The sequence below is a fragment of the Scatophagus argus genome, chromosome 1 (assembly GCF_020382885.2).
Source record: "Scatophagus argus isolate fScaArg1 chromosome 1, fScaArg1.pri, whole genome shotgun sequence".
NCBI lineage: Eukaryota > Metazoa > Chordata > Actinopteri > Scatophagidae > Scatophagus > Scatophagus argus.
In genome coordinates this window covers 22,827,810-22,851,467 of record NC_058493.1, presented here as the reverse complement: position 1 = coordinate 22,851,467, position 23,658 = coordinate 22,827,810, and positions in this window count along the sequence as shown.

Here is a 23,658-nt window from a genome sequence, read left to right as displayed (position 1 = left end):
AAAACCTTCATTCCAAGACTGTGCTATCTCAGTGATCGTAAAATGTGTCAGTGAAAAAGGCAGACAAGCAAAAAATATTAGTTTAGTTGTTTATTAAACAATAAGCTCTGCTCTCTGTTTTAAATGCAGGTTTTGTGTGTGTGTGTGTGTGTGTCACAAAAAGCTATTTGTATTTAAACTTGTGGTGCTGCTACTTGTACACCGCTACTGCCTAACACAGCAAATATAATTTGCATGTAAGTATACGTAAATGGCATAAACAAGGACAAGAAAACAAGGTCACCGTCTGGCCGTACATCTCATAACCACATTGCAATTATTGCCGTGCGACTGGAGCAGTTTTTGGCCAGGGACACAGCATCATTGTCTGATCTGTGTTTTCTTGGATGGGACACTGAACTGGGATGATCTTGATGTTCACAGGCACACGTTTTCACACAACAGCTGAAGTTGTTGTGTGAGGTAACAGATTTCCTGTGTGTTGGGGTTGGGCTTTTGGTAGTTTGGACTTTGGTGCTCAGGTACAGTAATGCCAGTTACTCATCCTGTGTCAGTCAGGAAGACTGACACAGAATAGAAGGGAGTGGCCCTCTCCCATTTGCCTGTATGTGTTAATATTTGCGTACGTGTGAGACAGAAAGGCTGAGAGATAGAAAGATAACTTGCGTGTGCTTGTTTAAAGGTTCACATGTTGAGATAAATATGTAGTGATTTGTATTCAGTGTGTGCCTGTGTGAGTTTATGAGCCAATGTATTGGTGGCCTGTGGGCATAACTTCATGTTTGCATAAAAGAAAGCTCACGCTGAGAAAATGCCAACAGCTGATGAAATCTTCCCCAGTGCAGCAAGGTCAAGCATTTACTTTGAGAACATGCATCTGTTGTCCATTCACCTGATAGAACAAAATTAAGTTTCTAAAAACTGAATATGTATACTTAATTGTTCCAGACTGCCTGCGGGTCCATGAGTTTTCGTACGAGCAGAATCACGGATGACCACAAACAGTTAAATTTGGAGCAACGTGAACCAAACAGAAAAATGAAAACAAAACATGAATCTGTCTTTTATCTCTCTTTCACAGCCAGACTTACCTGCCTTATCTCCAGCTCTGTTTCACCTCTCCCTGCCTTTTACTGCCTACTAAAAACTACAACTGCAAACTTTGCTCAAACCACTTTACAGTGGTGACCTGAAATCTCAGCAGGCAGGCAGGCAGGCAGGGTACTTCAGTTGAGTTGTTGCGTAAATTTGTCTATTTTTTTTTTTTTTGTCAGACTTCACTTGTATTGAATAATTCACTGGCAGACCTATATATAGTTTAAAACGACTGACTTGTATTTTTAGCTTGCTCCAGGCTTTACATAAGACTCTTTATATAATCACAAGGTTTAATGGTACATTTTGCTGTTAGACCTCATTCGCAATGAGCAGATAGAGGGTCCAAAGACTCATTATCCGTGACTTTAGGCTTGTACACACACACATATACACGCAGGACGGCCCTCTTATCGTTGCGGTGTATGCTGTCAAATGTGTGTGATGAAAACATAATGAGCATAGTATTTTGCATAGGTGCATTATTTTGAGCCATATTTGTCTCCCATCACTGCCTTTTATTAGAAGCTATATATACCAATCTACACACCACTGTAATATCACACCTCTTCCTGTCCTGCACTGATGAGAATGAGTCACCAGCCAGCAGGCATTAAACAGCCAGAATGGAGGCTAGGAAAGAGTTATTAGTAAACACATTTATCTTCCTGATGTGCCCTCCGTGGAAAGGGACTTAAGTCTGCATGTTCTGGCATCCAGCGGTTTCTTATCTGGAGCTAAATGGGAGTCGCGGTGACAACCACAATTAGGCAGGACAGCACAGAATGGGAGAGGGTCACACACGTAGTAATTACTCTGTCACTGCGGCGAGGCCCGAGACACTAAAACACTGGCTACAGCTCAACGAACGCACCTCTGAGACAAATATACACGTCATTAAGACAAAGACAAAATACACAGTTTCAGATATGTCTTCACTGTGAGGAAGTCAGGGGTAGTTTGTGTCAGATATCAGAGCCCAGTGATGTGTTTATTAACTCACAAAAACGTGCAGGACATTCAATTTGCACAGTTATTTGGCTCCAGAGCGGAGTTTACCGATCAACGTCAGAACTAAATCATGAATGACTTGAATTTAATTAAAACTGGGCTCTGACCTCTTGACGTCCAAAGGAGAGCAGCGAGTGCCTAGTGATACCTTATACGAGGCTTTCTCATTTGTTTGTTATTCAGCGGCGGAGGTGAAAATATTGAAAGTTATCTCAAGAGTGAGTTATTATTGCAGCATGGGTCCAGGCAGGTCCTCGGAGCCAAAACAACAGTGTTGGTCGGAACGTCCTTTGAAAACAAACCTGAACCTTCTCTGGCACAGGACGTTTATTTATCCCAGGGATACAGGCTCTATTGCTCCGGGATGCCTGATACAGCCCTGCTCCATATTTCATATATTCACCGTGGATAAACAACACTGACTCTGACACTCCTGTTCATGGTGAAGTATGTCAAGATGGGTCTGTGTGCATGTTTGTGAGTGTGCATGTACTGTATGTGGGTGATAAATGTTAAATCTGTGACAGAGCAGCTTCGCCTCAAGCAGTCCTTGAAAACTGCTACTTTGCTCAGTGACTGAATGGTGTTTTTCTTCCCCCAATCTCTCCTTCTCACCCAGTGCCTGTCTATCTATCTATCTGTCTCTCCCTCTTCCTTTGTTCTTACCCTATGCACTAAGGCTTGACACACACACGCACATATCTCTTTGTCTGAGACCTGGTGAGACTCTCAGGTTGTAAATAAGAAGTACACTGTACCTCCACAGACATATTGATCCCACACACATCAGTCAGATAGAAGAAGTAGATTGTGATTGATGGTGACCAAAGGACTGGATGTGTTTGACCGAGTTTGTGAGTTGCTGTGTCTGTGTTTGTTTTTGTGATGTGTGCATGTTTCCCATTGGGCCCAATACGTTCTCTGGGATATTTACACCCGGAGTTGACTGATAACATAATTAAGGTCGTGTAGTGATCTGTGACGGTTGTGTTCCCACTACACACACCAAACCCGGTCAGTAAATAAAGCCTTGGCCCAGGAGGCGATCCTGTGACACAACATATATTCAGCAGAACCACACATGCAGCCACACACACACACACACAAATAAATGAGGAATTCCAGAGTCGTGTCACACAGCAGAACGGTCGCTGTTAGCTGTTGCAGTGTTGTTGCGGTGAAAGTATATCGGTGTTAAAGTGTGACAAAACACAGCTGATAAAGACTGTTTATTTGAGGCTGCCCATCATTTTTATAGTAGGGGGTGTTTTTCAGCCAATGGAGTCACTCTTTTATGACAGAGGATAAATTATGTACATCACCGCACACATTTCAAACACATCACCATCTCAGAGGTCCACTGTTCACAGGCCGAATATTGTCAAGCTCTTCATTTAAAGTTTCTCTTTGACAAAATTTTCACTGTTAAATCGTCGGTTGGTTGGATGAATGATTCATTTAATGTTCACTGTGAACCTGAGTGTAAGCAAACTTCAACAGAAAATAATCCTTAAACAATCACGCCAAAGCAGGATTTAATACATGATGAGTTGTTAACCCCAAACGTTATACAAACAAGAGATAACATGTTACTATCCTCAGAGGTTCTGGTATGTGCGATTTGTTAGCTTTGTTAACTAGACCACGCCGACTGTTTCCTTGTGTTTCCCAAGGCCTCTTTTATGAAAAATATTCTTACATTTACAGTCATAAGACGATTTCTGTATGCTTTTCTATGCTCATTCATAGAAGTTTTGTAACTTGCGCACCCTTGATCTATAAATCTCTCTGACAGCACCTGTCTTACATTTTCCCCTTAAATAAAGCCAGCACAAATGGGAGTTTAGTCAGGAATAGCCATGGATTAAAAGAGAAAATCATACTTCTTAGAAGATGATGTTGGAGGAAACTGAAGGCAGGCAACACGTATTATTTGGTGGACTAAGTTGGTGGTTGACAAATAAAGAAGTCCAGCGAACGAGGGTGGGGCTTAAGAATTCAATATGAAAAGATTAAGTGACGCAGTGTGTCCAACAATAATGACAGTAGGTCTGTTAAATCCTCACACCTTTACTTGATAATTCCTGTCACATTGTTCGTAAAGCTCATGCAGAGTTCACCACAGGCTTGGACACACATGCATCCCAAACTTTAATGCCCTTATACAGCCAGAAGGAAAATCACTTATGTCAAGTCAGTCTTGGCTTATGTAGACAAGACTACATTTCCAAGTGAAAGTTAAGTTAACTACTTATACATGGTTTTCATCTTAAGTCCTACTTAAGATCAAACATAGTAAGTCTGTTTTGTAACTAAGACTTCAACCTTTGTGCTAAGCTAAGCTAACCAGCAGCTCGCAGTAGCTTCATATTCACAGTACAGACACGAGTGGGATCAATCTTCTCATCTAACTGTCAGCAGGAAAGAAAATAAATGCATTTCTCGTAGTGTATAACTTTTCATTTGATTTTGAATTTTTCCAGCTTCAAACTTCCAACTTTCTTTTCATATGAATGAAATGCTTCTTCTTCCCCATCTGTTTCCATTCAGTTTGTCTTTTTGAACTTGGCTAACTGAAGACTCCTATCTGCCAAAAGTCAGAGCACTTTTGTTTTTCACATTACTTTCTGATAATAGATTGTGGTTGATATTTGCACTTTTGAAATTGCTTTGCAGTCTGCTGAAAGTCTGCTTTGCAGAATTTCTTTCTGTATAAAAGTTGAAAGTTCAGACATTTTTATGTTGTTTTGGAATGAGCGCCTTCATGCCTTTGTGCTTGACCACACTCTTAATATCACTGATATGCTCAATTTAAGTAATGATGCTATTTTCCACAACAATGGCTGTGTTATTATTTTTCCCTCAAAAGAGTTGAGCTAAGTAACGTTTAAATCCTCTGACTGGTAGAGCATAAATCTGGTAAATGTTAATTAAAGCAGGTTAAAACGATGCCTTTATCCCATTTGTTCTCTAATTACTGAAGTCAAGAAAGGTCTTGCTTCAACTTGTGTCAATATCACAATCGGATTTGTGTAGCACTCATGACAGTGAGAGAATTTGTTGTAGTTTGTTTAGTATTGATGAGCGCTTCAGTGTATTGATGCTTTTTCACAACTTTTTTTTTTCTGCCTTTGCTGTTATGTGTCATCTGTGACTTCATGTGTCTGTCTTTCTGTGTCGGATGTGACGGATCATGCCTCTCCGCGTGTTACAGTCTGACAGCTCTTCTCATTGGAATGTTAATGACACAGATCACTGCAACTAATTGGACTGTGTGTGTGTGTGTGTGTGTGTGTGTGTGTTTCTCTTGTGTGCACATGTGGGTTTTAATGTATGAATTAAAGTGTATTGACGGCATCTAAACTTGTTGAACTGATGTTATTCACTCGACTTAAATGAGGTCCTGAACCATGAGAGAGAACCTTCACACACTGCAGACAGCACGCAACTGGTTTCAAATCCACGTCTCCGTCGACAGATCAAAACACCATTTTATCATGCAAATTGTATAGTTTATATCCTATAGTGGAGCACATCCTTCCCCCAGAATGGTCTCCTTACTTACATTTTAACTGCCAACCTCTTCATGGTGCACTCAGCATTAATCCACATCTATATCTTCAAAGAGGAACAAAAAGACCCTTCATCACATGATCAAGACAGAACAGCCAACTGCTTTCAGATCTGTGAGAGGATTAAAGACACTTTCAAACTAAAAACAAAACCTCCACATCTCAGCTAGCTGACAGACAAGTAGGATGGCTGCATGGGCAGAGCTCTGTGAAGAACTCTTGGCTGGGAAAGCAAAGGGAAACTAGGCCAGAGAGGCAGAGGGATTGTGTGGTCCACTGTCCTTTGTTACTTAAACAGATGATTTTGCCTTTGTGGAGACTGACAGGTACAAAATGGATTTGTTTGTCATCATAAAGGTGTGGCTACATAATGGGGTGTCACATGGTCCTGTTGTTACATTTGAACTCGAAGATGAGCTTGGGATGCCAAAAGCCTTCAAAGATTTAAAGATTCAAACCACATCCACAGAAAGGCACATAAATCTTCAGGTCATTTTCATCAAGATCTTTGTCTACTCTCAAAGGGCAAAACAACGGGAAAACAGCTAAATCTCTTCTACCTTTTTTTCTCAAGTGGCAAACATCAAAATAATGTGTTACAGACATCGGCTTGTAAAAAGTGGGACAGACACAACCAACTCTGCTGAGTCATGGCAGGTTTGAGTCTTCTTCTGTCACCTCCTGCTCTCCATGAACACCTTTCATTAACAGTTTTTTTTGTTGTCCTTTTCTGTTTTTAGGCACCCGACTGAGAATTAAGAAGTGATTCAGTGAGACGTGTCACATGTTTGTTGCCTGTTATCCCTCCTGCCCTAAGGCACTGATGAATGCGTAGCCACAGAAAGATTTAGAGTTGGAGGGAAGGTTTGTTCTTGTATTAAAACGTAGAACTTGTGTTGGAGAAGAGATAAATCAGTGTTTCTGTTCTGTCTTGAGTGTGAAAATGCTGGGTTAGTGTTAGTGAAAGAATGCCAAAATGAACATTTGGTGATTTTAGATTTAGCTGTCTTAGTTTGGATGTGGTCCTAGATGCACACCATCTCAGTCTCTCCTCATGCTGATCTAGTCCATGGGTCAAAGCTTTCACTATGCTGCAAAAATGAGCCATCCCCTCATCCAGTATAGTTCTCAAAGTGGATGCTGCAGTACCATGGAGTATACATTGAAGACTGGCCAAGATCGCTATTCCTCAACATAGATTTATCCTCAAGCCAAGATTTATCCAATCATTGTTCGTTTATGTGTTTATTCTTTTTAAGTAATATTTCGCAATGTTAAGAAATCTGTGACATTTATTTACTGCATTTTATGTGATGTGTTCAGTGAAAAAAGTAAATATCAAAATCACATCATTAAAAACACATTTGAACACCTCGTACAAACTAGTTCTCAAGCACAATCTGTCCCTTAAAACATTGTACTCCACCAGGCTAAATAATTATGCTACATAACAGCTACAGTTTGTGCTTGGCTAATGTTATTTTTTGCAGTTTCCATTAGGGGAAAAAAGGACAATTTAAACCATGAAATTCAGTTTACTTCAACTAAGTACATGATTACAACAATAAAAATCAAGTGACGAAAGGGACATTAATTTGCTAAATAAATCTTATCTTGAAGTTACAAGCAGCACAGCAGCAGCACTGTTCTCTCAGAGAACAGAGAGAAATTAGTCTGGTTGATTCCCGCCCTGTAGCAAAAGATGCTCACAAATGGTCTGCCAAGAAACAAGAAAAACACAACCTAACTGTGCTCGTTTTACTGGAGTTCTGTCTGTAACAACAACAGGTACAAAATTCACCCCTGGCTAAAGAACAAGACAAAAAAACAAAACTTTTTTTTAAAAAAACTTTGATCATAGCTGTTCGTTCATCAGACTTTATGTGATCAGCGAATCAAAAGCTCTCTTTGATTTAACAAATGTGTCTGAAATAAACTTAACTGAAATTAAAATTTGAGATCTGAATCTTCCTGTGGTTACATCAGTTTAACTCAGTGCTGCATGAAAAGGGACAAAAGTAGAATTACTAATCTCATTACTTCCCAAATGAAGCCTTCAGTTGAGCTGCAACAATACCACGCAGCCACTGCTTTGTTGTCTATCAGAAGTCAAACTACGGCTTGCTTAAGAAAGACAATAGGCCTGCCAGTTGAAAGCAGTCATTCTGTGGTCTTGAAGGAGGTCCTATGTTACCACATCTAGTTTTGTGAGACCTGTCTTGAGCTCAATTCACAGAGTCTGAGGGTCTTTCATCTCCCTGGGCCTATCACTCTAAGCTGGGAAACAGGAGCTAAGGGACCCTCAACTTGCAGTACCCCAGTGCAGCGTCCCTGCCCTCAAACCCCTCCTACTCTTGCCTGTCGTACTGGCCCTCTCAAAGGACTCTTTCAGTATTGTGTTGAGGCCCAGTTCCAGGTCAATGGGAGCCCAGAGATTTAGAGGTGCAGTCTGAGTGGGAACAAATGGTTTGTTTGGTGAGCGGTCTGAAGTAGCTTTAGAACTTCCATCAGGCTGAAGGTATTGCTGACTTGAGTATTTAGTATTACTGCAGCAGAACTAATATGACTGCGATGACGGAGGCCCCGGTTCCCAATTTAAATCCTGTCACTCGGTCACAGGCAGAGGTTGCGTTTAGGTCCTCAAACAAAAGTTCAAGTAATGTTTCACGTTATCGATATCGCAAAACTTATACAACACGTCCCAACAAAATGCCACAAAATGTCTGGGATAAATTAAAGCTGGTGACACCTGCTGTGGCATTTTCACAAACACAATTATACTGACCTGCGAGAGACTGACATTTAAAAGAAACATATTTGCACCCATCAGTGAAATTACTGCAGCAAATCTGATTTAAGAGACATATGAATGTATCTGGCATTGAGTAAAGAAAGTAGTTTAATTGCCACAGGCACCGGCAGTCAGGCTGAATCACTATGTGCTCATCAGTCTGCTCTTGTTTTGATCTCAGCCATCAGAGGAATGCCTTGGCTTCTGGAGGGTCGTATCCTTGTCCAGGGGTGTGCTTTGTCTTGTGCCCCATCTGCCCTGAGTGGCAGCTCAGCTTCATTTGGGAGACAGCACCCCTGTACTCTATCTCTAGCTGTCTCTGCACAGGCCTTTGTGTGAGTCCCAGCCACTGATTGGGCTGTATAATGTGACTGATGTCCTCTGGGCAATCTGCTGCTGGGACAAGGACGTGCTCAGGTGATCCAGAGGCTGATTGGCGCCCGGCTAACAGAGAGGACACCATGACCTCTGAGGCCAGGTGCCAAACCAGCCTGTTAATTATGCATCTGAACACTCACCTGCAGCTGGAACCAGGCTGCTACCAGCTGAGTGGTGTCTAGACACGCAAACTGCTGAAAATTCACTGGAATTACAGGCTTACCATTCACTGTGCTTGTGTGTGCGTGTGTGTGTGTGGACATGTAGTCCTGCAGTTGTGTTGTCCCCACAACGTAAATCATTAAATATTAGGGTGAAGAGTTGCTTTATGGTTAGGTTGAGGTTAGCGTTAGGATAAGGTAAGGGTTAGGATTATGCAGGATTACGTAATGTTTGTTGTTATGGTTAGGTGGTGGTTAAGCCTCCAGGAAATGAATGTAAGTCTATGTAATGTCCCCAAAAGTGATGGAAACATGACTGTGTGTGTGTGTGATAGAGAATTTTCTACCATCTGGTTCGAGGCTGAACTGTCTCCCTGTGCTTTGCATGAACATGTGAGCAGGGGATACTTCACTAATGCTCATAGGTGTGTGAAATGTCCATATTTCCCTGAGTTAGGGTTTCATGGCTGAACAGCTGACCACAACATTTAAAGAACGAAAGAAACAGCACCAACATGTCTTTATTCCTTCTTTCTTTCTTTGTCTTTCTTTCTTTGTTTCTTTCTTCTGTCCATAATGATCTCTTTTTTTACTCGCCATTTTCAATTAGCAGATTATAGATCTTGTCCAGTTGACCTGTATAGCAGTGCCTTTCACCCTGTCACAATTGTATGGAAGTGAGAGCAAATATTGATGTTTTTACTGCCCTATCTGCTCTCTCTCCTCCTCCTTCTCCTCCTCACCAATCACCTTCTCCTCATAATCCTACCTCATCTCTCCTTAATTGTTCCTCTGCATGCTTTATCTGCACCACCCCCCCTTTGTCTCTGTCCTACTTGTCCTTATTTGTTTTAGCTTCAGATGGTCTAATAGATAGGATAATCTTCTCGCTCCTTTATCATCTACTGTAATCAGACAGGCCCACGGGAGCCGTGTTATGCTGTATTACATGTAGTACGGTATTTTGTGTGTTCCTGTGTGTGTGTGTGTGGCACATTTATTTGGTTATTGCATTGTTAGAGGCACTGCCTGCCAACACTATTTCTTTTAGACAGACAAAAGCCTCGTTTTGGATGAGCCGTGTTTATTGTTCATGCTGACACTGCTTTTATGACAGAATGACTAATGAGTACACTGCCGTGTGTGTGTTTGTGTGTGGCATAAACACCATCAAAACAACAGCAAATGGCAGCATTCTAAAACCCTAGCAAAGTGAAATTTATGATTTGAAATGAGTGTGGTATACCTGAGGGACATTAGGTAGCTTGCGTCCTAAACTTTAGTGAAACATCCTCTCAAAGAGTTCTCTGTTTTGCTGCAAAAATTAAAGGCACAATGTGTTACATTTCTGCATTAAAATCTAAAAATGAGAAGACCTATGAGTGTGTCACCTGTTGCCGTGTCTTCCGGGGAACCGCAGGACAAGTTGGATGATATGTCGGAAAGTGAGGAAGAAAGCGGGTGAAGTAGCAGGCCATGCACTCTATTGCTTACAATCGATTGTACTGCACACTCGTGATGGACCGTTATTATTCATTGCTGTTTGCTCCACGTTGTTAAGCAGTGAACACAACAGCTCCCATGATCCTATGATGTCCTCACATTGTATTGTTTTGGTTGAGAGACCCTCATGGCAGAAATCGTACACCTTGTGTTTAGTTAATGTGTTGGTAATATGGTAATATTTACCATAAAAATTAAAATTGGCTGTAATTGTATAACATGATAACATTTTTGGGTCACTCATAAAAGTTCATGTCTGTATCGCACTTAAATTAACAACACAGACCTTTATGTGTAATTGACAGAGGAATATCGAACTCCTCATCAGCGATGAGTAGTAAACAGTACTCAGTACTCAGTAGCAGTAAACAGCAACAAGTACTCAGGTCAAAGTCACAGCACTCAATCAGAGCTCCCAGCAGACTGAAGGAAATATGTTCCTGCAGCCTCACTTCAGATAGTGTTTTCATATAATAGGAATGCATTTAGTAATTAAATAAGAATAGGGCTGAATATGGACTTAATGTTATACATAATAACATTCAACACTAACGAAGTGTTGCAGAAGAGAGGAGTGTTTGAGGGGTTTTGACGCTGTTTGAGGAGATGAGTTTTCAGTATACAGTAGAAGACTGGACGTGTCTCTTCAGCACTGAGTAGAAAAAGAAGATCAGGGCAACGGCGAGGATTCAGACAGCAAAGGAGTGGAGGTCAAGTGAACTGTTCTCGCAACAAAGAGAGAGCTTTGTGTATCATTCTATACAAACATGCAATATAAGTTCATGTTCAATCATACAATTATATTTGATAAAGGTTTTTCTTAGGGCTTCTGCTGGAGACGAGATGAGGGCTATGTTGTAATGTCTGAAGACATCTGAAGGTCGATCACGTACCTCACTTCCAGACAGGATGATGTCATAGAGGAGGAGGAGGAGGAGGAGGAAGGAAAATAACATTACGAAAATGAACGTTAACAAGGCCTGGCATTGGATATGAACTGAACCTTGCTGAGTTTCCACCTCGCCTTATGCTTGTCAAAGCAGTAGATTACAGTTTTATGTCACACTTAATCAGATCTTTTTCAGTCATGATTAATCAATAGAAATTATTAACTAGACTTTGGGTATAGCAAGTGAATAACTAGTTCCTGTTCTGAAAGTTTATATATAATCTCCTAACTTGCCCTTCCCTGAGGTGTCTAATATTAAATGAAAGTCAGATCTTTCAGAAGGAAGAAGGAAGAGAACAGCCTGAAGATGGTGATATACTAATAAAAAGTTTTACCAGCCCATGAAATAGTCAAAAACAGTGTCTCATGTCAGCTTAGAGTTGTCTTGACACTGCACTGAGGGTGGTGTACAAAGATTAGAAAGTAAATGCCAGCTAGGGAAAACAGAAATAGAAATGGAAAAATATTACAGAGAGCTACTGCAACAATGACAATTAAAAGAGCAACAAATGCCTCTGAAGGATTTAGAAGCAGTTTAATGATTGCAAAGGTAAACATATATTTTAACAAAGTTATACAAAGTGAAACAACTTATGAAACACTGAGATACATTGAACTATTTCAGGGCACTTATTCACGCAGTTGCAGTTTCATAGGTCAAAGTAATAGTTTTCTTTACAATCTTGATGGGCTTTTACTTTGCAACTTGTATGCTGTGGTTTAATGGCTTTGAAGGTACAAAAGCTGTTCATCCTGGTGAACAGCTCATCTATGAAGGTCGCTTGAGTCAGTGTGTGCCTTTGTCAAATTGTCCAATAGTTGTTTGGAGCTTTTAATTAATATGTGCAATCTTTGTGACTGTTTTTCACTTACTGCAGCCTTCATTTATTATGTGCTTAAAACTCTATAGTTTGACTTCTTAATTAAAGCCTTGCAGTAACCCTGGCAAGCTGCATTTGATTTTATTCACTTACAGAAGACATTTTAATTGATGTCCTTAAAACTCCAATTCTAAAGTTTGACTAGCATTACAGGATTTGTTTTCTTATTTCAGAGCTACCTAAATCACAAAGTTAAGTTCAAGAGTTTGGACCCCTTACCAATTTTTCTGTTTGAACCTTTTCAGTGAAACACAGAACTTGATACTGAACCCATTTAAAAGTTAGTTCTGCCGTCCATCTGTTGTTGTTGTGGGTATTGCTTAGGCCTGACCTTTCTGCTGGATTGAGTTTTCCATCCACTAAGAAAAACAGAAAATAGAGATAAGCAAACGCCCACTCACTGCAAGAAGCTACGCACGTCACATATGGTTTGTACAGTTTGAACGGCAGAAGTGACTTGTGACTGTACATTCAAAATGATGTATGTCCACTTCCTGATCTTTTTTATTTTATTTTATTTTTTTTATAAATATTATGGTTCATATTTTACCCAGATCAATATGAATGTCTATGAAATTTAAGTGTACTACGTCCCAAATGTGATAATTATAAGATGTTTGCGCATAATTTCACCGTCTGTTACCTTTTTTTTTGATGTTTTGACTCAAATATCTGACTGTGGTCTTCTTATTGCTCAGCTCAAACACATACTTATTCCATTTAACAGCAACTTAGAGTCCTCAAGAAAAGTTTGTGATGAGCAGTGGCATGGCCATTTAAGACCTGCATGACTAGAAGCGATTGTGTTTGACCTGACTTAAGATCAGGTCCTGCAAAAACAGTTTCTATTGTGCTTTCTCAACACTGTCTCCCACTAAGTGCTCCCACTCTCTCAACATGGACAGTTCACTAAAGGGAATAGTCTGCCCAATCTTTTTAAACTTCCAATGAGGTTGGATAAACGATAGATAAATGGGATGCTGGACAGCCAGACAGTTTCAGGGCAATTCTTTGTATGGGAACACAAACAGCAAATGTAAGGAAATTTTCTTGAAAAAGACACACAATAGACATATTTGTTGGCTAACCTGCTCTTCCATCAATCAAATAAATCATATTTGGTTTCCTAGACTCCCTTGCTGCTTGCACAAGGGCTGTCCATAACTAAAATATCGACCCATCCATGCATTTAAAACAGCCATGACTTTCTCTTTCAGGGTCATGATAGCCTGAATCTAATTCCAACATGCATTAGGTAAAATGGGGGTGAATGTAATTTCTTTGGAAATACTCACAGCATTTAAAGTAGCGTTTAAAAATGCAAAAGCAACAGGTCTTTCCAGAAACAGTGGCCTGCTTTTTCCAAGCCAGAACACGCTGTAAGTGTTCATAGGGAACATTTCCTCAGTAGAAAGTAGCTCAACTTGCTGTTTGTATGCCCTATCCTGGCACACAAGGCACACAAGCTGGTTAATTCCTTCTCATGTATCTATTGCACTATTTCATTTGTAAGTTACAGTCTAAATAGGATAGATAGGATAAAAATCATCATTGTTACATTACTGAAATGTTGAGTTGTCAGTATTAATTAGCTTAAAAACAACATCAGTTATTCCCTGTAGTGTACATACAGTAGTCATGTTTCACAGGCGGATACAGTTGTGATTCAGCATATGAATATGGTTGGAACAACAGTATGAATTGTGTAATCATGCATTATGAATTGCGTTAGCTCCCCATCAGAACTGGTACTGGAAATATACCACTCCGGATGAAACGCTGTTCCCGTGTGCGAAAGCGTTTCCTCTGATGCTGAGAGCCAACGTCACCGGTAGAGACAAAAATAACGCAGATAATCTGATTCGAATATTTATCCTTGGGGGACACGGGAGGAAGTCCTGCACTGCTCTCTGGCACCACTGGAGTCCTGACGATACCACTCATTCCCATTCTGCTCTATCCCTGTATAATACTATCTTGTCCTCTCAAATTTGTCAGACGTATGCAAAGGAAATGTTGTCATTAGCCTCAGTTGGCAGATATGCAGGTTTTTCCTGTAACAATTTTACATTAAATTGAATCTACCCATTAGGATTTCAGATGAATGGAATGATAACTAAAACCAGTAAGTCATTTAGAAATAATTTGAGGAAAATCAGCAAAGGTTGCATTCAAGGACGAGTCGGCATTGGGGATGTTGCACATTTTTGCCAAGTGCTCTCGCTCTCTCTCTCTGTCTCACACACTCACATGCACACACACACACACACACACACACACACACACTTTGCACCTCTTCTCCAAAATCAGGCCAATTTCCTCCTGTCTGTGGAGATTGAGCTGCTCATCAGAGCCTGTTAATTACATCGTTCTCTAAAGGGATGACAAGTTAAGCCACTGCCTTTTCCTGGTTGGGTCTGAGGCATGGAGGTGGGCCTAAACGCTAATCTCAATAATCCATAGGGTGGAAGAATACGTCTCTGCTGTCATCAGTCATCGATGAGTCCAGCTATCGGTTAGCGGAAAATGATTGTCTTCATCTCCTGCCAGGTACTACAAGAAAATTAGGAAACATAACTGTGTCCCTGCACGGCACTTAAACACTGTGGTCTTCCTACACCTCCCCGAATCTCGTCCACCACTCTCCCCTATGCCCTGCTCTATTACGGCATGAACAAGAACATAATTGCAATTTAACACAGTTACAGACACAGAAGAGAAATTAGTGTCTTGTGGGAGTCTTATGGCTGTGTTTTCCTGCTCCTTGGTCTTCTAGGCCTCCTCCCCTGGCGTGTACAGCACAGCCTACATGGGAGCACTGATCTCTTTATCCTCCTGTCACATTGGACAAAAAACCCACTAACATCTGGCTTTTGTCCTCAATGAGAAATGGTACAACTGGCATTCATTTACACGTCAAATGACTCTACAGTAGGCACAGGTTTTTATCTGCTCCAGCTCTGATTGGTTGTGATGTACACCCAGGTGGACGTGCTAATTTTCAGCCTTTTCATCTTGTGACACTATGATGCGAATTGAAATTGAGAATCTTACACTTATTTTTAGCAGTTTTACCTGCATTTATAAAGCCTGCATATGGACTCTAATTTGGGTGTCAGTATGGTATATGACTGGACTGTCATAATGTTTCAACAGGGAATATGTTGTGTTTGCACTGAACATCAAGTTTCTCCTTCCTTTTGCCAAATCTTTGTCAGTAGCTAGTTTGTCGTCAGCAGAGCTCCACTTCATCCATGTTGCCATCAGAACATGCAGATGTTGCTTCCTGTTTACTCACAATCCATTATCGTGTTATGATGTTTGAAAAGGTCAAAAGATGCCTTCGCTTGCCTCAACCTTTCACAGAGAGCTTTTAATAAGTGCCAGCATCATTCATCGTATAGGGTTAGTTTGTGTGAATGTGTGTATTGTGGGTGTGTAAGGCTGTGCATGTACAACCTGGGTCACCATAAGCTGCCAGAAGAGCTCCAGTGTTACTTCTGCAATTCTCTGGGATGCTTCTGGGTGGGGCGGTTAAAACACTTTTCCTATAAAAGATACTCCTGCATGTTTTTGCATGTCCAACATTCATGCAGACCATCTCTGTGTGACTTTACTGCAGTACAAAAATGTTGGACTTCGATCAGTGGGGAAAAAAAAAGAAAAACGTAAAAAGAAATGTTGCCAACTAATTTAATAATCCAGGCAGCAGTTACTCCTCCTTCAAAATGTGACCGATGTACAAAGTAGGTATATATAAATGTAAACAAGATTACTGCATGTCTTGCATGAAGCCTTTGTTTTCAGTGTTTCTTCACTAAGTTATTCTTTTTTTAAATTTCATTTATTCATGAGATTGTTGCTGCTGATCTAACTGGAGAAGCTCTGGATAAAACTTTGGTCAGCATACACATTCATCCACGTGTTTCCATGTGTTTACACATGAGTTAACTCAACAGTTTGCCCTCATTCTCTGATATTGTAGTGAGCTGGTGCACTGTGACCTGTTTACCACTGGTTGTACTGTATTTAATTGCTCTAATGAGAACAACAGCAAGACTAACTCCCTGAGCAAACAGCCCAACTCAGGTCACTCCTTACTTCAAACACTCAGACGCCTATACGCTTGTCTGCTACTGAGATTTCTGTTTTGTCCTGCATTTGTTTGACCTGACAAATCCACGCATGGGTTTTTTCTGATTCTCCTACTTCACTGTCCATCCTTTCCTACCTCCATTTCATCAGTCCCCTCCACAAACATCACCTAACATGATGGTCTGTCCAATCCAGCCATTTTCTCTGTAGCCCAGTAAATATCAATAGCATCTGGTTGATATTCACTGGTGTGGGGAAGATAAATGTCCTGCTCTAAATGCTTCAACCTCATTGCCTCTTGGAGTATTAGTCATGTAAACAACGTCTGCTTATTAATGATAAAAGCTTTCCCTGATGATCCACACCTCACATGAGTCTGAAATATCAAGTCAGGGTATAAAGAGCAGCTATAGATCATCATAATGAATGATGGGAGGCTGGTGGAAGGCTGGGGGAGGAGACCTGTCCCGATGCTAATTCACTCTCTATTTCCCCGCCTGATTCATATGCTGTTTGGTCATAATACATCAAGGCCGTATGATTCTTCCATTAAAGCAGCTAGTTTTGCCTTCACTTCACTGGAGGCTATTTGTCAGCATTATAGGACATCATAGGTATTTGATAGTGATGCCAGTTTTCCTAAAAGTCAACAATAAGAAGATGCACAAGTTGCTGTAACTGCATGAAAAGATGAAATCAAAATCTGACTTCCATTCGCACGTCAAGTTGTTTTGTATCCTGAAGGCAACTCCACTAGGAATGCAAGTAATTTGCAAATCTAATCAAATGTGTTCAAAAGAAGTGGTATGTGTCTTTTAACGAGTGTTCTGTTATCTGGCTGACATGATCAGTCCCCTGAGAGAATCCATCAAAGCCCTGTTGTCTTTATCACGCCGGATGGTTCTGAGGAAAATTGGCATGACTGTGAATTTGTTCTTGTCAAATGTTGAGTAATCAAAAGCCAGCCAGCTGTAAATAAACAAATTCACTTCACTACACTGTGGCATACTAACTAGCCGCTCCACAATATTGCGCATAATGGGGTGTGATTATTTTTATGGCAGCACTGAACGGCCAATGACAATGATAATTCCACAATGAATCAGAAGTGTACCTGTGAATTTGCTCTAATTGCCTCTGTCACTTATTCACTACAGCCACGAGCATGTTGGTTTTAATATGTTCAATTTGTGTAAAACACCAACCTGTTCGCATCACATCAAGAGGGTAATGAAAGTGCCTCAGGGAACAATGCTTAGGGGTCAGGAGTACAGAACAGTGCATTAACGTCGCTGTAACATTATCTGCGTTGTAGGTAAATGTGTCTTCCGAGCCTCTTAACTCTGATTATTTGATGCCACAATTAGTGCTGAAGATTCGGATGGAGAGGCTAATGGATTGATGACTTAAGTGGTGTTAAAGCCATCTATTGTCAGTGCTATTTCTTTTATGCTGAAGCTGTGAGAGACAACTCCACGGGACATGTTGATGTACATGTCTTAGGCATCACACAGACATGAGTAATCGTGTATTGCAAAGACACCGGGTCCTAGGTGCTTCTACAGTTTCTTAAGTGTGCGTGCGTGAGAGGAAATAGTGTGGGTGTCTTACAAAACACACAGCACATCAAGGGATAATCCCTGTTTTTCTCTTTTTGTTAATAGCCTTAAACTTGAGCAACCAAGCAGCTCTAGAGTTTAGTCTGTTTTGAAAGACTGAGAAGCATTGCGTGACTAACCTGTTAAGGAGGGGGTGGCGATTTGGTTGTGAGATATTGTTGGGTGGGGCATTGGGGGCATGAATTGAAATGTTATCTGGAGTGGCACAATGACCTAGGAGTGTTGCCAGTTTTCCTTTTCAGTGTGAGGTAGCTAATGCCTGTAAAATAAGTTTCAAAAAGCTGATTAATGCTTTTAAGCTCTAAATTGTACATTATTGTCATCACTGTCTTACATGGCCAGACTTATCTCCACAGCAGTGAGTCAGCGCCGGAGAAAGGTACGGCTGCTCCCACTATCGTTCTACTATACGGGAAAACCCCTTTGGATTTTTTTGTATTTCTTCAAACAAGTCACAGTCATCCTGGGCAGTACTCAGCCCAGGAGGCAGTGATGGTGCCCGTGTGATTGTGCTGGCAGGAAGTTGTACACGTGGAACTTTTTTTGCATGTGGGCAGTCCCTGCAAAAGAAAAGGTAACAGCTGCTTGTCCGTGTTCACTCTCTTAGCAACCAGGTTTAATATTTTCAGCTGTGGGTTGCAAGCTCAGAAGTTGTAATCCTCATCAGAAAGATGAGGATTTTGGAAATGTTAACACGCATCCCCAGTATACCCACAGTCTGCATCCAGTGAGTCAAATTACTGTACTCCCAGGCATCTTTTAAAACAAGATGGCCTGTGTTACAGTCTATGGGTGTAGACTTTGAAATATGTGTGACAGGGAGCGTGTCATTGCAGACAGAGTTGGTGTTGTTTGAACTGGTGTTTTGTTTTGTTTTTGTTTTTTTTTTTTAGCTTGATCTGTACTTGGGAAATTCAAGATATTTCAGCCTCTGCTGGATCAATTTGAACTATTCTTCTTTTGCAAGTCCTCAACTTAAAGGGCAATAACTAATCACTATCATATTATATTTTTGAGTGTTGTGCTTAAATGCAAAGATCAGTGTTGTGTAGTCTGAACAGCATATGAGTGATGGGAAATGCAGGCAGGACAATACATTGGAAGGGCAGATAGGCAAACTGCAGTTGTCAGTGATTGGTTGTTGTAATGCTGGATTGGACAACCACAGCGTCATGTTTCAAATACAGTGCTGTTCGGTCCACTGAACTTTATCTTTCAGCTTGCATAATCATCAGCAATTCTGTGGGCTGGAGAGCCATGGTGAGCAGAGGAAAATTAGCTGATATCAACTCATAAAATGACTCTTCATGTGGCCAGGATAATTTTTAAAATGATGCTAGTCTGAGAAGTCACTGAATTGATAAGTTATTGGCAGTAATGCTTACTAGAGAACATGTTGTGCATGAAATCTGATGCACAGAAACAGAGAAGCCTTCAGCAAAATGTTCTTCAGTGATTTTTTTTTCAAAGTTAATGACATAGTGTGCAGCTTGCATTTTGCATCAGTTTTCAGTTTCGTTCAGTTTTTATCAGAATCATTTGAGCTTTTGTGGATTCGTTAAATTCAAGCAGCCACTGAATACAAGCCATTCAGTCAAAGCGAGGATACTGACAAGACCTGATGTCTAGCTGAGTTAACTCCTGCTTATGAAGCACCCATTCAATGCTCAACTGCCAGACAAATACTTCCACTGCTGAGGATTTGAGCATTGCAAGAGATCAATGATCCTTTCCACTCCTCTGTACCTCAGAATCCTGTCCAAGAAGGGTGATCAATCCTAGGAGCCCAGATCAAATCACCCAGTCTCACACATAGTGCATTACTTATGACCAGAGAGCCACTTGACACAGGAGTGGTCAAGATTATTGCTTTATTGGTGGCGAGAGGATGTCATTTGAGATGCAGCACAAGTAGCCAAGCTTTTAAAGCACAGTGGCTCTCAGATTCCCGCATGTAAAAGTGCTATCAGGCCTGTCCAGCCAGCTACGGCGCCTGTGCTAGCCTTGGCACTGACACTAGGCTGAAAGTGGGCCGGGCCTGGGGCTGCCTGCTCATAAAAACACAGGAACCATATACTGAGTGGAAATACAATCCCTCACTCTTTCCTCAACCCCATCCCCCACTGTCTACTCCAGTAGACAGGGCCTGGATCTTCTCTAGTGAGAAGTGTGATTGGGTATTTGTGCTGTTAATATGTGACTGTTTACACTATGTGAGGCCAGTTAGGTACTAGTGGTCACCGTATAAGTGAATGGCAAATCAGTGGTAAATAATTTGCTTTTATAAAGCACTTTTCTAATCTTCTTACCCTTTCAAGCGCTTTACGACACATGCCACTTTTACCTACTCACACACATTCATACACTGATTGTAGAGGTTGTCATGCCAAGCCATGCAAGGTGCCAGCCTGCTCATCAGCAGCGATACAACGTTTTCTATTCAAAGAGCCTCACAATATTTCTATGATCATTCACACACTGATGGAACAGCCATCGGGAGCAATTTGAAATTCAGTATTTTGCCCAAGAACACTTCAAAGCCAGGGAATGAACCACCAATTAGTGGACAACGTGCTCTACCTACTGAGCCGCGGCCACCCATAAGTGTTGTTTCAAAAAGGATGCTTCACGCAAAGGCATGATGTGTAGCTCTTATGTGAATGTGTCTTGGCATTACAGTTTGCTGTAATATGGAAAAGCAGGGCTGGAAGTGATGACACGGGATCACTTTGTTTCACCCTGGAGCCCCAGCCTGACCCAGGGCCGTATCATAATAATAGCTCTGTGTGACAGCCATACTGCTCCACTCAGAGCAAATACTCACTGACAGTTGTTCCTGCATGAGGGCCTGTGGGCTCTAGCTGCTGCTGGTGGCCTCTCTCTACCTCTTTTGTACTGTAGGTAACAATACCACTGAATGGTACTGAGCCTGAGCCAGTAGTGGTACAGCCAGGGCAGTTGTTGTACTCAGCACACGGAGCAACATTTGCTATCAATAATGTAGCTGGGTCAAGGCATGGGGGAAAGGATGAAGCGGAGAGTGGTGTATTCAAGGCTGACTTCACTTCAGTGAATATATATCATACAGCACCGGAACAGCAAGATACATAAAATATTTCTTAGTGGTTTACGTTTCATTCACACTTTATCGAGGAGAATGTTCCCGGTTGAAAACCTGCTTTGAATGAGAGCCTCCCAGTCAGGTGGCATGCCGAGCCAGGTGTGTGGATGCACTGCTGATCACGTACCTATACACCCCCTTCAGGATGAGGGGGAATCCCCAAGCTTCAAAGGAGAGATCTAGTTCGCTACAAGCTGGCCAGGTCTGTTGGCTTTGACAGGGTCATTGTTTGTAATGGCCATTTTGTGGTTGCAGGGGACACAGGAGGGTCGAATATCAGTCCGCCTGGCCAAACAGTCACCCCACTGTTCACAGGCAGAGAACACACAGAGCAGCCTCAATTAGTTTCTCCAGTAATCTCCCTCCCCTGTCACATGATCTGGGCTGTTTGTAATAACACACAGGGGGCTGGGGCCGTCCCGGTCAGGAAATGAGATGATCCATGGCTGACAGCTTAGACACACAGCAGCCACTTATCTGTTATTACTATGCTGCAAAAACAATCTCGCTCTCTCCTGTGTGTGGATATGCATGTGTGCGCGTTTACACGTGACTGCAAGGTTATAAACAAAATGAAGCGTGATATCAAAACAAATCAGAGATCATAAGATTAGAAGATGGTAAAGGCTAATCAGAACGTTATGTGTGCGACTACAGGCTGCACGAGCTTGAAACATAATCACCGCTCAGTCTTCCAGCCACAACTTGTTGATACCACCGCTGGGCTGACTGTGATTTGTGAGTGTATGCAGGTTTCACAAGGACACTGCTGCTAAAGCTTGAACAATCTTTTTCACTATAATAGGCCTCTGTCAGCCCACCAGAGGCCCAGTGTCTCAAATAATCAGCATCAACATCACCTGTGTCATGTTCTCTGTCACTGATGTGGGTATTCTGCTCCGCCCTGCACTGTGCCCGTTCACTTACTGTCCAGCTGAATGTGTCGGCGCTATGAGTTGTGGAGCAGGATCGCAAATGATGACTGTGTAGAGTGTGTGCACAGATCTTCATAAGAGAGCGAGAGACCTCCTCTGAAAAGCCTCAGTTCAAAGGCTGAGACTTTGCCTCTCTCTTTTGGCTCTTGGCAGAGTCAGAGATCAAAGCTAAATGCTGAGCAACAAATGTGTGTTTCTGTCACTGGCGATTTGTCTGTGTGTTTGATCAGCAGCCTCCCTTATCTCCCTGCCTCACTCTGCTGCTAATATGCAGTAATGGACCGCCTTTCATGAGACAAGAGATGAGGGGCGTGATGTGAAGGATGTGACTGAGGTGAATGGAGCAGATGGGAAGACACCTTGCAGACAAATCACACTCATTCCTGAAAATGTGACATTGGGCGCAGAGTACGTAGGAAGATTAGAAATCATTCATGTCCATCTGTAATCATTGTGCCATCACTGAGGACGTGTAACAATGCACATTTTTGATAAAGACTAATTTTACATGATTAAAATAGAGTTGCTCATTACTGATCTTTGCTCTGCCAAGATCACAATCACGCTGATAACCTTCCTCATTTCTTGTACCTCTCTCTCTTTCTCTCTCTGTCCTCTGTCTTATGTAAGGTTTTGCATATATTAAGCCTTCCTTCTTGTAGTTATTTAGATAAAAGAAAATCCTGGCTTTGGTCCTTTAATGTTAAAAACCATGTGGCTGTTGGTAAAAAGAAAACAATTCCCACAGGACGGGCTGAAAGGCCTGTTTATTCTGCCATAGCTGCCTTCGGTCTGGCAGAGGAGGAAATAGCTTGGCTTTTCCAGTTGCTATGTAAATACTAGTAGAAGTGTGCCACTGTGCTTAAGAAAAACACAGCATGGTGTTTTTACAGTGCACGTTTAACTTCACAAGCATACACAGCTAATCCACACAGAGGTGACTGCCCTCACAAAGAATTAAACACTTTATGCTTTTTGGAAATTGTAAAAATGCTCCTGGTGTTGGATGATGTGTTTTTGTACCTCTGGGCACAGAAGCTTTCACACTTTTGGAAAGGCAGCGTTTCAATGGTGTCTACTGGCCAGAACGAGGCAGGCATAATGACTTCCTGCCCCATGTCCTCCCAAAAAGTGAAAATGTGACACCATCAGGCTCTTCACTGAATTGGTCTCCTCACTGATTCAACTAATGCCAGCACGATGGGTCTAATTAGCTGGGTCAGATGTGGCTATATGTAGGCTTTTTATGCCTGTGTGCGGATGTGTCTAAAAGTGTGATTTTGTGCTGCAGGAGAACTGTTTCGGTAACGGTGTGTTCTGAAAGCATCCTGCTGATAAAATTACTTCAATAAAGAGCTGTGTTTAAGATACTAGACTTATATCCCAACCCCTGGCCCCCACAGGGCAATCACCTTTGTGGTTCTAGTCAGGAGAGCTCCAATGACACCAGCTGGCTGACTGGAGCGTAGACCACAGGGTATTGGGGATGTGCAAGTCCACCTCCTTCTTCTCCTGCCAGCTCCGCCTCACACTGTGCACAGCTGGAC